The sequence below is a fragment of the Camelus dromedarius genome, chromosome X, assembly GCF_036321535.1.
Source record: "Camelus dromedarius isolate mCamDro1 chromosome X, mCamDro1.pat, whole genome shotgun sequence".
In the NCBI taxonomy this organism is placed as follows: Eukaryota; Metazoa; Chordata; class Mammalia; order Artiodactyla; family Camelidae; genus Camelus; species Camelus dromedarius.
Genome location: NC_087472.1, coordinates 33,382,567 through 33,395,572, shown reverse-complemented (window position 1 = coordinate 33,395,572; position 13,006 = coordinate 33,382,567). Strand labels below are relative to the sequence as shown.

Sequence of the window (13,006 nt, the reverse complement as noted above, 5' to 3'; positions counted from 1 at the left end):
TCTGGAAATGAATTCATTATTGCCAACAAGTTTTTGGCAATCTTCATAGTCTCAAGGACACCTAGGAAAAAAACTTGAAGCTTGTTTTCCCTGTCAACTGAGGGACTGATTGCAGAATTTGATTCCTGGGGCTAGGAATAACCTGCTTCCAAACAAAATTATTCCCACATGCTGGTGGTTGCCTAAAATACCAGTCAAAGCTGACTTTTAGGGGGAGGGTATAGCTCAGTGGTAAAGTATGTGTTTAGCATGCACAAGGTCCTGGGTTCAATCCCCAGCACTTCCATTAAAATAAACAAACAAACCAACCAACCTAACTACCCCTGCAACAAAAACAAAAACAAAAAAATTTAAATTAAGGAAAAAAAGCTGACTTTCACTGGAAAAACACACTTTTCTAGAAGAAGGCCAACCTGGAAATAGGGTTCTAGTTTTGGGCTTGGCCACTAGGTAACATTGGGCCAATCCACCTTCCTTCTCTAGGTTTCAGTCCGTCATCCCCGGATACAGTTCAGATGTTTGGAGGACAAAATGATCTGAAATGACCTTTTTGCATTTTGACAAGCAAGTATCATCCCCTTTAGGATGCCTGAGTGATCAGAGACAAGAGGTGCAGGATTAAGAGCAGTAAGGGTGGGCTCAACAGACTCACTCTAGTATGTGGTGGTTAGTTACATACAGATCTCCCACCCTTTCTTCCCATGTGGGAAGAAAGCATTTGCTGCAATGGAAGGAATAAGAGGGAGAAAGGAGAGGGGAAATGAAGGTGTGAGGGTGCTCTGTTGGTTAAGAAAAGACAGGGAATAATGAGACACATTTTTGAAGTGTGATTCTAAAACGGTAAAAAAAAAGAAAAAAAGAAAAAGAAAAAAGGAGGGGTACAGGGGTTGAGGTAGGGTAAAGAGTTAAATTTTTAGCTGTACAAAACATTCAGCCACCCCAAGGAGTTCCGTGTAACTGAACTTTTGCAGTATGCTGGGAACAAGCAATCCCAACTCATTTCACCAAATACTGAAGGAAAGAGGAAGAGGGAGAATGTTTCTGTTTGAATATTCTAGTTAACCGAGAGTGAACTTGAAATCCATTTTGATTTCAAGACTTAAATGGCATGCCTTAGGAGGTGCAGCACTGCTGAATCTGACTGAGTTCTACTTGCTGATTGTCCATCCGGCTTATGTGCCTTGAAGAAGTCTCTTTCTGAACTTGCTTCATCACGGACCTGAGATGGGAAGGACAAGGGGTAATGAATGAGTAGGGGATATTTCGTCTTTCTCTGAGAGATTTCTATTCTACATGGCAATGTACAGGGTAGTGGAAAGAATAGGAACCCTCTAATAAAAACGTGAGGCTTTTTTCCCCCACATCCTGGGGCCAGAATGCTGGAGCATTGGAGTTGCTTGCTCTCCAGGGGCCAATTCCTTTGAAGATCTGATACACGACCTTTGCCTTCTTTTCCTCTTCTATGCTGTCAGCCAAGAACCCTCACTTCAACTTTGCATCCCTTAGCTATGGGGGGAGGACTCCTAGAGCCCAATTTCTGTCCTGATTTCTCATCAGAGCCCTGCCATAAAACCCACTGGTTGAACCTCCTCCACCCCACCCAGAGGGGAGACACTCGGGTTCTTTGGAGGCTCAAGGGTCTGGAAATGACCAGCAGTTGACTATCTACTGATTCTCCAAAGGTGTCCACTTCTTTCAGAATGCGGATTCAGCCTGGGCAGTCAAATCACCATACTCCTTTCACTACAAAAAGCAAACTCTCGGGCAGATACTGTTCCAAGTGAAAAGCACATTTTGTGTTTTTTGCAGAGGGGAGGCACAGGACGGGGTACCCCACACCGCAGGCCCCCGGCCCAGCTCTCCAGCTGCCAAGAAGCTGGAGCGGGAGCTGAGCCAGGAATGACTGCTGAGGCCTGGGCGGTGCACAAGCTGCGGTGGGAGGCAGAATCGCCCATGTTTTTGAATGGCTGCGGGCATCTGCCGGGTTGGCTAGGCTCGCGATGCTATGGGGTGGGCGGTGCCAGTTGCGCGCCGGGCTCTGTACCCGCCCAGTGGCAGCCGGAAGTGCTTCCGACTCCGCGCGCCTCGGCGCGGCTGGATTCGTCCGAGGGGTGCAGCGTGGCGTGGAGCTGCTGGGCTGCTGCTCTTCTTGTAGTCCCTCCGGGGCTCAGGGCCTCTGATCGCACCCCCTCCCCTCGCCCCACTCCTCTGGCCCTCGATGCTCTTTCCTTAGCGGCGGCTCTTTACAGAAGAGCAAGCTCCTCCCCCGCCCCTCGTGGTTATCCTGCCCACGCCGCCCCTGCCCCGTCCGCCGTCGTCTCGCGCGTTCTCCGACCACTGGAGCGCCGGCGTCCCGGACGTGCTGCGAGCAGCTGTGCTCCTACTGCTCGTCAGGACCTGGGTCTTGGAGGGCGACAACCCCAATCCCACCTCGAAATTACACTCTGACTTCTAACCTCTTTTCCTCCGATGTTCCTGACGTCGTTCTGGACCTCTTTTATTGGTAAGCGGGGTCGCCAGGCTGCCGTGAGCTGGGAGGGCGGGGCGGGGGGTGGTGTGAGTGGGTGACCTCTTGGAAGGAGACGGCTGGAGGAGACGTGGGTCTGGGGTTCTGAGTCCCTGCCCATGCACCCTGCTTCCTGGCCAGTCCCCAGCGGAGTTAGTAGTGGGGTTGGGGGCGGCCAGTTTAGATGGAGCCCCTGTATTTCAGCCTGTATGTTACTGTGGTATCTAACAGCGTCCGAATCACGGAGGTTGGAGAAGCCATCACCCCACGGTCCACCCATTTATTTCCAGGGACTAAGTTCTTCTCAGTCATGTATACTGGCTCCTGTGTGTGTGTGTGTGTGTGTGTGCGTGTGTGTGTGCGCGCGCGCGCTCATGGAGCGGGATGGTGGTGGTGGTTGTTGGGTGAGGGCTAAAATTAGTATTTTGTGCTGAGTTTTACATCTGGTAAAATTGGGATGGCCTCCAGTGGCCTAATCCCAAGTTCCTTTCCCTACTCTGCTCCGCCAGATGGGGTCCTCTAGCAACAACCCTCCTTATTAAATGGACCAGATGTAGTCCTGCTTATTATCGTTAAGTAGTGTTTCCTTGTCAGCCAGCAGAATTATTCAAACAACCCAATCACGTCCTTACTCGGGAACCAGGGGGTACCTCACCCTCTTAATACTGCAAAGCCAGCTTCCCACAGACCCTTCTGGTTCACTTGGTTCCAGAATGCAACCCTCATGTGTCCTGCACAGCCTATGGGATGTTTTTTTCTCCTGGGCTGTGAGCGTATGTGACCAATGAAATGCTGTTAGTCTTTTCTGGCTGGTGTTAGATGCTGTGTGTTCAGCCATCCCATATCTCTGGTATGGGACTGCCTGCTTCACCAATGAATGAAGAGATGATTAAAACAAGTCAAGGACAGCTGTCAGCTTTGACCTGCTGCATCTTGGCTAACTAACTGGTTCCATGATACAGTGAAGACTGCCTGGGACAGGACCGCCAACTGCTGATGGGCTTGTGCTTTGGCCTGGGTGGCACTGTGTTGTCTCTGTTGGATGTTGCCATCTCTTCCTACCCTAAAACATTCTCATCCTCAAGATAAGAATTGTGGGTAATTGACTGTACCCCAGTGTGATACGCTGTCGAGTTTGATCTGTGTGTGGCAGGTGTTCTCAGAGGTCCCTCCCTGTAAAGGTGATGACAACAGAACACCCTAACCAGTCAGCACTTGAGTCCCTCTTCCTGGGGGTTGAGCCAGTGACTTGTCATGGAGTGAGCACTGTGTCTAACCTAGTGACCATTGCTGGTTGCTTGGGGCAGACATATAGACATTGTGATTGTGCATCCCTGGGGTGGCCCTTTATTAGGTTTACGGAAAGGAAGAAATTAAGGTTAAATGAGGTCATAAGCATGGGGCTCTAATCCAACAAGACTGGTATCCTTAAGAAGAGGAGGAGACACCGCAGAGCTCTCTCCACACTGAACAAAGGCCACGTGAGGACACAGTGAGAAGACAGCTGTTGGCCAAGGACAAAGGGTATAAATTCTTTTACCAAATTCTGGATTTCCAATTGGATTAAATTGTGGGTCTTTGTTTCAATTTAAATTTTCCTCTCTCTGTATTCAAGTTTGCTGCTTTCTTTCTCTCTCATTCTTTTTTCTGATATGTTTGCCACTGGATATACTTTGTGTGTGTGGAGGGGGTCCTCTCTGCTCATATTTATAGATTTCTTCCTCCAGAGAGTCTCAAATCGGTATCATTAGGGTTAAGGGCCTCCCATATGGCAATAGTTTCTTAATAAGTTTTAAGGACTTTGGGCTTAAGTTGGGCTTGAATTAACTTCATCACTGTGTCACAGAAGTGCCATGTGTTTTTCCCTATAAATTATGATGATCAGGATTTTTATTGCAACAGAGGTCTAGGCAGCAGAGCAGAAGAACAGAAGATTGCTGGGCCCCCAAGCCAGAGACTTGTGGACTGAAACCGTCTCCTGCTATGGTCCTGCCATTTCTGCTGCAGAGAAATTTTTTTTTTTGACCTTTTCTCTCTGTACAAATTCCCTCAGAATACTTTAGATTTCTAGTGGTGCAATTTTACAGTTTTGGGTTTTATCTCCATCCAGTCACGAGTGGTCCAACATTCTGGGCAGTTATGAGGAAAGGTTCGGAGGCCTGTTCCCAGGGCATGTGTATATGTGAGTGTGTGTATGTTGAGGGGCTAAGGGGACCCTCTTTGATGCCACTGATAGAAATTATTGACTCAGCTTCTTTGGTGCCCAGACAGTGCATTTATGGCTGTATGTTCGTGTGGCCTGACATGGGTGTCCTTTTGTACTTACTCTTGTGAAGTATTTGAAAGTACAGATTTTTTTCCTGTGTTTGATTTTAAGTGTGTTTGAGTCTGAGACTATCTGAAGAGATGTTAAAACAGTCTGCTGCTGTTTGGCCACAGATCCTGAGCAGTGGCCCGGGGGGAACACAGGGTTGAAAACAGGTGGGGATGCATTGCATTAATTTAGGAATAATTCATGCATACACTTTGGAATATTACACAGTGACATTTTAATGATTAAAGATAATGTGGGGTAAGTTTTTAAATAGCAAACTAGAAACGAACATGTATGGGGGTTGGGGAGAAGGTAGTTGGATAAGGTTCTAGGCAGGTGGCCCTGCAGTGTCCACAACCCCATATGCCAGATTGTGTTAGTGAACACACACACACACACACACACACATACACGCACAGGCACATTGCAGGGACTGATGTTCCTTGGCCAGTGTGTGAAAGAGCCTGAGGATCGCAGTGATGCCTGGGGCCTGTTTCTATCCACATGCCCTTTGGGCAGAAACAGCCCTGCTGAAGGTCTCAGGTGTCGTGGGTGAGCACAGCTGAGACCTCTGGAAAGGCCTGCTCTCTGCAGGACTCTGGGTGGGTGCTTGCAGATACTCACCCAAGATACCTCCAGGCTGGAAACACATGATTTGTGAGAGAAATGCCAGCTCCCAGAATGAATGTCTTTGAGAAGACAGCCTTGAGGTCCAAAAATCTGAAATGACTTTATTGGGTGAGGGTCAGAAGGTTCTCTCTCTGTGTCAAATGCCATATGCCCAGCCCTAAAAACAGAGGTGTCCAAAAGCAAGGTTGGCATGGATGTGATGACAAAATGCCCAGTCTCAGCCCAGGTGGGGAAATGTGGTTTTCAGCTGGAGACCATACGCTGGTTAGCTCAGCTCAGGAGGGCACTGAGGGTGGAAGATGACTTTTCCTGGGGCAGTCAGGTTCCCCCTGAAGGACCCCCACCAATGTGGAGATGTCCCTGCTGATTACAAGATGGGGCTCTTTTAGGGGTTGAAGGAATGCATTTTTCTGAGGGCTACCACCTGCCTACTTCCTCTCCTCACTGCTTCCCAGAATGCCTGCCCCTGCTCCCAGCCCCTCCTGCCTGGTAATACCAACTCAGTCTTTGTGCCCCATCCTCTGGATAAAAGCTGGGGAAGGGAGGACAAGTCTGCCTCCCTGTGTGCTTCTGGCTGACTCACCGTGGGGTGGGGAGAGTGTGTACACATATGACCATATATGTCTGTATGTGTGCAGGAGAAGGGAAGGCCCTGGAAGGTTGACACCTGGGGTAGTCTCTGCTGTTCTCTGAGAAACAGCATGGGATTTACTAATGACCAATGACTTCTCTGTTTCAGCAGAAGCTATGCAAATGAAACTGGTTCAGAAGGTTTTGGGGAGGGTGCTGATGGGATAAGACGTCCGTCTGAGTCCACATATGGAGGTAAGCCGCTTCTAGACACTTGAGGTTTTTGTGTTAAATTGAATAGAGCTGAAACACAGCAAGCCAGCCCCGCCGAGTGAACTTAGCAGCGGCACCCCCCAGGCCCTTCTGCGCCTCTCAGATCCCACCTTCCTGACTTGCAGAGACCTGCGATGGGGCGCCCCCAGGCTCTCAATCTCCAGGCCTTTTGCTTTGACCCTGGAATGTCTCCCACTTTGCTGCCTTCATATGCAAGGCCTTCTACCCTCTCCATGCTCCCTTGAGAAGGGGCCACACCTGAAGCACGCTCCCTGATGTGACTGGAGGAGCACTGTGCACAGAAATGGGTGTGCAGACCAGGGGGCTCTGTGCTTCTCAAGGTGGAATTTTCTGCTCAGTCTGTCATGCTCTATGCAGAGCGCGCTTGAGCACACATTCTTTGCACCCTGGGTGCTCACCCTCTTGAGTGTGTTCAAAACTGAGCACATGCTCTCTGTCCAGTCTGCTTCACTTACCTGGGCCCCAAGTGCTTGCCCCTCAGCCCCCTTGAGCCTTCAACTCCCACTGGGTTTTATTGGCTCTGCCTCCAGAAAACATCCCAACTCTGTTCTTAGCTCTCCATTGATCATGAGCCCCCAGATCAGGCCTTGAGCATCTTCCTATCAAATTACTGCAACAACCTCTCGAACTCTCATCTCCCTAATACTAGTGTTAGTCTCTTCAGTCCATTCAGCACACTGCAGTAAGCATGATCTTTATAAATAAGCCTGATTATGTCAAAGACTTCTGATGGCTTTATTATCTGTCAAATAAAGTCCAAACTCTTTAGCATGGCTTTCAGATTTCTAGAGCAGAGGTGAGAAATGGCAAGGAAACAGAGGTACACAAAACCAGGAAGCCAATGAGTCAAGTTTCTTTCTATATTTCCTCCTAGCTTTATCCTTGGAAAGGGCAAGTAGCCTGGGCCAGCCAGCTTTAAGTGACAGGAAACTTACCCTGAAGCCCATAGAACAGGAGTAGTATCCTCTGGCCCAGGGGTCACCCAGGAACCCTAAACCAATGACAGACAAAATAGAGGGTACATTAAATAGAGATTCTGTAGGAGCTTGAACTAGATACCAACTCTAAAGGGTTAATGAATGCCAATGGCTCACATTTGTGGAAATGAATAGAGGTCTTCTGAATGTCCAGAGCGTCAATCCTAAAGAGCACACAGCTGTGAGGATTTGGCACTTGGGCGTAGACTGGCGAGGGCACCATGTTTGCCCTGGGAGCCACCTTAAAAACCAAGGCCATTGTGCTGGGCCCTTAGCTGTGGCAGTGGGTCCCCTGACAGTTGCTTTCCCTTCGCTCCGTTTCCTCCTATGTGGTATGAGGGGAGAAGGTGTGCACATGTTCCCAGGTGAGTGTGTACCTCGGCGGGAAGCTGAGGTGGAAAGGGCAGAAAGCGAGCTCCTTCAGTCACCTTACCTTGCAAGGACAGCAGTGCTGCTTCTAGGTGGGCCCTGTAGGGAGGAGAGCAGAAGATAGAGGGCCGAGTGTGTGGGAATTCAGGTGTTAGAGCACAGCCAGCTCCCCCTTGGACAATACAGACGTTTGGATCAAGTGAGCCAAACACTGGTGTGAGTCAAGCCAGTAGCTACCTCATTTCCTCCTTTCTGAGTCCTCGAGCATCTCAGCAAAGGCTAACAACAACCATTTAAATACACTGAGCGCGTTCTCCCGTTGTGTTAAGCAAGATGGCCCTCTCAGCAGGCATCCAGGGCCAGAGGGAGGGAGCAGGGGCACGGGCCAAGCTCTGGGGATTGTCAGGTGTGGATAATCTGCATTATCTTGGAGGCACCTCACCGCCATCTTTCACACAGACTCTAATCTGTTGACTCGCGTTGCTTAAGGTGGGTGGCGGTGGGTTATAATAACCTTTGTTGGCATGCAGACCTAGGAGCTATGAGAAAAAGGGAGTCCCTGGATTGATTTGACCAAACATTTGATGAAGAGGGAGTACAAGAACAACTTTGGGCTTTCTTTAGACAGAAGGGGGCCCTGCGGGTGCTAAGTCTGGCACTGTGGCGTGTGTATGTGGGGAGCAGGGAGGCCAGTAGATGGGGCAGCTGCATCCTGAGCAGAGTGGGTGGCAGAGATAAGGGGAGCAGATAATGAAGCCGAACCCTGGTGCACAGTGGGTGTCCCAGGAGGCAGCTCCTCATTCTGGTCTGCCCCTGCAGTGTGCTCTGGAGATGAAGCTCAGCCCAGGGGAGCAGAAGAGGAAGACTGCCAGTGTCCTGCCAGTGTCCGGTATGTACCATGGAGGTGAGGTTAAAGTGGCCAGGCGTGTCTCACTGGGAGAAAAGAGAACCTGGGTAGAGATTTACAGCTTGATTCTGGAAGAGAGTGAGACTCTAGGAATCCAAGGAGTGACCCTACCAGATTACATTTTCGGTAAGTCTCTTTTTAGTTTTTTTAAAGATCTTCCTCTTCTTATAAGGGCACTAATCCCATCATGGGGAGCACACCCTCATGACCTCATTTAACCCTAATTATCTCCCAAATACCGTCACATTATTAGGCTTTCAACATACATATTTGGGAGCACACAAACTTGCAGTCTGTAACACTTTTCTTCCAATTATCCTTTTAGAGATGTGGGGATAGTTTAGCTAAGTTCTCACACTGATCCCTGCTAGCACAAAAAGGGGTCCCTGTGGGCAGATAAAACAGGAGAGTTTCCCTTCTTCTGGGCTGGATGTCTGTGCCAGGGAACACGGCTTGATGAGGGAAATGTGGACTGCGTTTGACCCCGCATGTGCTCTTTCAGCTGGGAACCCTTGCACAGGGCTCTGTGCTGGCCCTTTAAGGTCCTCGGGATTCCACCAAAGGGATGGACTTGGCTGAGTGGCACTGAATGGTCTAGAATTAGAAGTATGACCCTAGGATTGGTGGGGTCCCTGGCTTCCTGGCCCTGCTGGGGTTTGTTAACTGCCTTACACAGCTTCTGTCCTCTAAAGGCATGTGGGGGGTCTGAAAGGTTGTAATGAAGGACTGTGTTTGCAGCGACCCCTGTCATTACATGGCATTTTGCTGGGGCTTGTTCACAGTAGCTCTAAATGGTGGAATCTGGGCTATTTCCTGAGACAGAGGCCCATTTACTTCTCAGTTGTCATTCAGACAGTTATTCCCAATAGCACTTTGCTCTCTGAAGCATTAGGCTTGGAGTAACACATTTTTCTCTTTGTAGCTCAGCTCCTGGCAGCCATCCTGCAGGGAAGCCAGCAGGTTGAACACAGGAGTCACACAGCTTTCTATAGCAGCAGTGTGATGTAATACACAGAGGATAATGTGGCTTTGCTGTCAAGCTGGTTATAGACAGCTTTGGGCCAATAGAGAATAAAAACTTATTTGTGCACAGTACCATACAGTTCACTCTATGGACACAGGGTCCCCCCGCCCGAAAAAAAACCCAGGGGGAAGAAACACACTCAGATGCATGCTCACACATTCAGTTGCACTTACACATTAAATCTATGACACACATAAGCATCCTCACACAGTCACTTATACACACTTACATGCTGACATTCACTCCTGACCATCCTTGCACACACTCTGACATTTTTACATCAACATGCTCACACACATCAATGTGCTCATATTTTCTACACATGAACATGCTGGTACATTCATACACAGAGACTTGTCCACTGACACTCACATGTGAGCACGCTCATACGCACGGCCAAACTTGCACAGTCAGTGAAACACACATGCTTACACACATATATACTCACTGATGACTCACACGTGAACCAGTTCACACATTCACACAAGTGAACATGCTCACATGTGCATGCATGTGAGCTCAGTCACATGCAAGAACAAGCTCACACACTCACAGACACAATGACATACTCCCACACTCACAGTCACTTGCACACAGATGCTCACGTCCACTCGCTCACATATCCACTCACACACATGAACACACTGATACCTTTTCACATGCAAACACTCACATTGTCATACATTCATTCACACTTGTACGTGAATATACACCTTTGGACTCACAGTCACTCCTGCCTGAACACATTCATGCATTCAATCACACATAGAAGCACATTCTCACATTTACTCACACAAGGGGGCATATGAACATGCTTGTATGCACAGACATGCTCACACATTCACGTACCTAGATACATTCACGTCCAGTCACAGGACACTCACATCCATGCAAACTAAGATGTTAACATTTTCACCCATGTGAACATGCTCACACACAAAGAACTGCTCCTCAACTCTCACACATGAACATGTTCATGTTAATTCCCACGTGAATGCAGTCACATGGTCATACACATGAATATACATACAGTAACACGGTTCAATACAATCACGCATTTACTTTCATGTTCATTCACACAAATACTCACATTCACACATTCACTGAATCAACATAGTCACATTTGAACATGCTCCTACACACAGAAACCTCACAGATTTAGTTACACAAAGGAAAATGTTCACATAAATGCACATACTCATATTCATTCACAGCCACTGATGAACACACAAAGACATTCATGTGCTTAAACGCACACGTTGATAAGATTCACCACGTGAGCTTGCTTAGATTAATTCACACATACAGACACACATATACTCAAAACTTCACTTAAAATTATACATCATGTTCACATACATGTACTTGCTTTCACATCTAACTGTGCACATGAAAAATAATTATACATTAAAACCTTCACACACACACCAGCTTGCTCATGTATTAATTTACACACACTCAGATATGAATGAGCACGCTCACAAATTCATTTCTATACACATTCACACTTGCATATTAACATGCTTAAAGCACAAACGTGTTCACCCTTTCCTTTACACATGTTCATGCTCTCACATGTGCATGAGCATACTTAAACATTGGCGTTCCCAGGCACACCAACATGCTTACACACTATCTCACTACCAAATGTGCACTCCAGCTTTCACTCACATTCACACGTTCACTCATACACATTCACACGTGGACATGATTTCACTTCTATTTAAAAAAACAGGAACAGGCTCATACACACAAATCACTCATGTGAACAAGTTCACACACATGAACAAGTTCACATATTCACACAGCTTCATAAACACCCATGCATGCACATTAGTACAATCACACACAGCCCAGAATATGCACGCAGAGACATGGACATGATCACACATTCACATGTGAACCAGATCATATTCACTCACACAACCTCTCACACACGCACACACACACACACACACACACACACACTCTCTCTCTCTCATATACTCACACTCACTCACAGTTGCACATAGACGTGCTAACACGATCACTTCCAAACAAGTGAACACACATTTAGTCACAGTCAAACATAATCACGTTCACTCACACAAAAGAGCATGCACATTAACATGCCCCTACACACAAGCATGTTTACATATTCATTAACTCACACACATGCTCCTATATTCACTTACACTTGGATTTTAATGACATACATACATATATAAATGCTCATGCATTTACTGTTAAACATTTTTGCACATTCACTCAAACACAGATACACAAAAACACTGCTGTCCTTTGGCACTCTCCGACCTGCAGACTCCATCATGCTACCGAGTGGTATCACCTAGATGCCTGCGTCCCCTCTCTGATCCTGCTGTTCCCTGGGATTTCCTTTGCTCTGTCCTTAGTGGTGACTCCCACACAGTAGCCTCTGGAAGATCTCCTGTCGTTAAGAGACTTCCCTTGCATGCAAACCTGTGACAGCTTCCTCCAAATAAAGGTCATTTTGTGCCACTGCCACTTTCCGGTGATAGATTTTTTCTTGATCTGCTCCGAGATCCCTCACACTCATTACTAATGTTGATGGGGAAAGTGGAGGATTTGGGTGATGGTCAGGAAATCAGTGTAGGGTCCACCTAGTCAGGAGGACAGTTGGCAAAATGACTCTGGACAGCCTTAAGTGGTCGGGAGTCAAAATTTCGAAATCCCCCATGTCAGTTTGGCATGACATTGCTCTGGGCTATATTACACACTCTCCATTTTTTATGGTCTCACCTTGTGTGTCATTACATTAGCCTGATCAAGCAGCAGCACCAGCATTTAAGCCAACCCATGCCACCGGGACTGAATTCTGGGATCAGAGGCACTAAGCTCCGCAAGAAAGATCAGTCCACCCACCTGGGTCCCTCAGTGACAGGTACTAGACAGTGTAAGACCTGTGGGCCTGAACAGGAGAAGGGGAGGAGTGCATGCCTCTGGACCAAGAATGGGCTACTTCTGACCCCATAACTGGCTCCCTATAGAGGGGCTGGTGATTTGGGGTGCTCTGAGATGAGAGGACATCTTCATCACTGGGGACCGCTCTGGGAGGTAAATGAGTCAGTAAGTCAGAGATGTCAGGCTGGGGCTGGTCTCTTAAGACATCTTTGTAAACAGCTAAACTGTCTCTGCTGCTGCCTCCCTCTGATCTGCTGTGTCAGATGGCATCATTCTAGTCCCTCCCCCAAAGGATATGGGGCTAAAGCATGACTTAAAATGACTTAATGCAAGGAAATTAGTATTCCCGCCCCTCCCAGGACTCGAAGGAGGTGGCCGTCTTAACGCACAAGTGTTCCAAGCCACAAGATGTGTTGGGCTCTGTTCACTGTTGGTTTTCATCAGGTCACCACCTGGAGAGGAGGTTGTAGCTTTCTGTAACTCCTTGGGAAGT

General features: G+C 47.9%; 1 protein-coding gene across 8 annotated transcripts in view; it reads left to right on the top strand.

Annotated features, from left to right (window-relative positions):
- The first annotated feature begins 2,090 nt into the window (after positions 1-2,090).
- Positions 2,091-13,006, top strand: part of LOC105095574 (uncharacterized) — an 80,653-nt gene continuing 69,737 nt past the window's right edge. For 5 of the 8 annotated variants that reach the window (XR_010379425.1, XR_010379423.1, XR_010379429.1 and 2 more), the window contains exons 1-3: positions 2,091-2,503; positions 6,190-6,275; positions 8,480-8,549. The gene's annotated coding sequence lies outside the window, so the exon portion shown is untranslated. Of the gene's footprint in view, positions 2,504-6,189; positions 6,276-8,479; positions 8,694-13,006 lie in introns of all 8 variants that reach the window. The other 3 variants (XR_010379424.1, XR_010379426.1, XR_010379430.1) reach the window with 3 other exon arrangements.